Source organism: Micropterus dolomieu, linkage group LG05, assembly GCF_021292245.1.
Source record: "Micropterus dolomieu isolate WLL.071019.BEF.003 ecotype Adirondacks linkage group LG05, ASM2129224v1, whole genome shotgun sequence".
NCBI classification, from domain to species: Eukaryota; Metazoa; Chordata; class Actinopteri; order Centrarchiformes; family Centrarchidae; genus Micropterus; species Micropterus dolomieu.
In genome coordinates, this window is record NC_060154.1 from 23,589,800 (window position 1) to 23,592,940 (window position 3,141).

Sequence of the window (3,141 nt, forward strand, 5' to 3'; positions counted from 1 at the left end):
TAATGGGGGCCCCCCCCCCCCCCCCCCCCCCAAGGCCCTCCGCAAAATTTGGTGCAACTAGCCCCTAGGTGGCGCTATTGAATCCCAAAAAATTGTTCCTCTATAACCACAAGTCACATTGACATGAAACCATAGCTGAATTGTTCAGCATGCTCCACTTACTGACAGCAGATTTTGAACACCTGCAGCCTCTCCTGCAGTCATAAATCTACAGTAGATAACAGTTGAACAAGGCGTGCATAGTCTCAATGTCTGCAGTCAATGCTCCCACTCAAGGATCTTAACACAGTGAGCTTACTGTATTCATGGCTATAGTTCAGTAGTTCTAAGAAGAAAATAAGGCACATCAAGGTAATGTACAAAGATTAAGAATGATTAATACTAATTAAGTATAATAAAATGATTAAGACTGATTAAAATGACTGAGAATGATTAATGATTAATACTGATTATAGGTAAAAAGATTAAAAAGTAGGTAAGGATAATTAATAAAATGACTAAGAATGATTAATGGTTAATACTAAATAAGGATAATAAAATGATTAAGAATGATTAATTAAGAATGATTAGTGATTAATACTGATTAAGGATAATAAAATGATGACTGCAGATGAGTGGTACCTCCACCCAATCTAACGGCCCAGATCTGTCTCTGGCTCCGGTTCAGCGTGGCAGAGGTGGATCTGTTTGCCAACAGAGAGAATGCTCAGTGTGCCCTGTGATTTTCACTGAGCTTGCAGTACGACGCCCCACTGGGGGTGAATGCCTTCGTGCACCCCCTGTGGCCACAGACCAGACCTCCAGATGGTCGGCGTTCTAGCGCTGGTGTTTGGACCAGGGGTTGGACCCGTTGGCCTGTCCGCTGCCGGGGGTGCTTTCATTCCTCCAGCTGCTCATGGACAAAGGTCTAGCGTTCAGTACGGTTAAAAGCTATGCTGCTGCCTTCTCTTCCTGTCACAAAGGGTTCGGTGACAGTGACAGGACGGTGTTCGCTCACACGCTGGTGAAGCGTTTCCTGGAAGTGCTGTGCAGAAGCACAAAGGGGTAAACCCACTCATAGAATCTGGAGTTACAGTACGTAACTTTCTGTTCTTTTGGTTGCCTGCACCTCAGCATAGGAAGCTGCATTATCCAATTGGTAAGATGGAAAACGACACTGAGTGAATTAAACAAATTCTAAAGTCAGTATTGTTTATACTGACTATGCCTTGTTGTAATATAGAGAGTAAAAGAGAGCTGCGCCTGAATCCACTGTTGTCACAGAGCTAAAGGCATAGCCCACTACCGTCACACCGTCACCTACAGCGTAGCCTAGCATGCACCTCCTCAAAAATGTAACTGCCTGTCAAGGTGGGGGTGTAATTGCAGAATGATACCAACCCACAAGTATGAATGCATGGCTACGTGCGTAGACAACTTATTTTTTTATCCTGTTAGAATTATTGAGCCCTGAATTACACATATGATGTTGGTCAATTTAAAATATAATTTTGAAGAAAATCACGGTTTGTCGTAAAACAGTATAGTTACATGTCGTTTTGTATGAAACTCATTCAGTACGTCTCGCACAATATACATCGGCAACATGTTAGCGCAGTAACGCAAGCTAACGTTCATTGCTTTCTTGCTACTAGCTAGATAAGTTAGCTATATTCCATGCAGAAGCGCTTCATCGGAGACTATAGTAGTGTAGCAGCACCACTTACACAACTCACCATCTCCAATATTCTGTTCTCCTGGACACCAGAAGCTGACTTAGCTTTTGTTCAAAAGCCTGCGCTCCCATCCTGGTCCAACCCGATCCCATTTCCGATCAGTTCATTGTAGAGGTTGATGCCTCTGACATTGGGATAGCGGCAGTTCTCTTCCATGATTCTGTTCTGGACCAAAAGCTCCATCCCCTTTCTTCTCATGCCATCTCTCTCCAGGTGAACATAATTATGATGTGGGTAACAGAACTTCTTGTAGTAAAATTTGTGTGGTGAGACATTGGTGGGAGGTGACTAAACAACAGTTCACCAACGTGGTACAACGTGCTACGGCCAATCTCTAGTTCTCATCTTGTGTTTTTCCTTGTGTTGTGTCTGCCTGCACCATTCCGAGTCTCGTCTGTTTTCTGCCGCTTGTCTAGCTGACTCTGCCTGCCTGGTTCTCTGTGAAACTTGATTCTTCACTTGCACCTTCTGACGCTGAGAATAAACCTGATTGTTAAATTTGTTCCATACCCCTGTCCGTTTCCTGCTTTTTGGTCTCGCAAACCTTAACACCAATCCCCTATGAACCATTTCTAAACTTTGTTAGCACTCATGGTTAAATGTTAAGGGACTACTCAACCTATTTAACATTCCACTCATCTAACTTTGTCTGACACATGGGAGACAGTTTTAAAAACAATCAAATTGATGCGGCAGAACCAGAGCTATTGCCTTTGTTGTTCCACACGTTCTTCTTTCTAATCAAAATCTCTTAAGCTGCTTGCACACTGTCCCGACAAACGCTGACCGACTCCAACCAACACCAACTTTTGGATCAGTGTGCACCATCAGTCGGTGTTCGTCTGTGTTTGACATGTCTAGTCTGGTTGGGTGGAGACGTAGAAAGTTGGACCAATGTGTGCCGTTTTCCAACAACCGCAACATTCTGAGCGTGTTCCCTAGACAACTAAGCCTAGACTCACAGGCGGAACGTCAGCATGCACGACTTTCTTTGATGTTAATGTAGGTTAGCAAAGTGTCCATTATGCGCTCCTTTCTCTCATTGACAACGGACCTGTCTGTGAACAGCCCTTCCTCTTCGTGCACAATCTGAATTAAAACGTGCTCGAGGAAGTGACAGGTGTCGTGCCGAAAAGTGATCATCTGCTGAAAATGTCTCGGGTTACGTATGTAACCCTGGTTCCCCGAGAAGGGGAACGAGACACTGCGTCGGTTACAACACTATGGGAACGCCTCTAGGCGAAGCAGGTCTGAACGTGAATGAAATCACTCCAATCCTATTGGCTTGTTGCTAGAACGGTAAGGTGTGACGGAATAACCGGAGGAGTATAAAGCACACCTGTACACACTCATCATTAGCTTAACTATGAAGCAGGCGCTTCAGGCGGGGAGAGAGGTGCGGCGGGCCGACGCAGTGTCTCGTTCC

The 3,141-nt window shown here is 44.7% G+C and overlaps 1 protein-coding gene across 1 annotated transcript in view; it reads left to right on the forward strand.

The window, feature by feature from the left end:
* LOC123971299 overlaps positions 1-3,141 on the forward strand; it is a 27,065-nt gene that overhangs the window by 18,408 nt on the left and 5,516 nt on the right. The window lies entirely within an intron of this gene.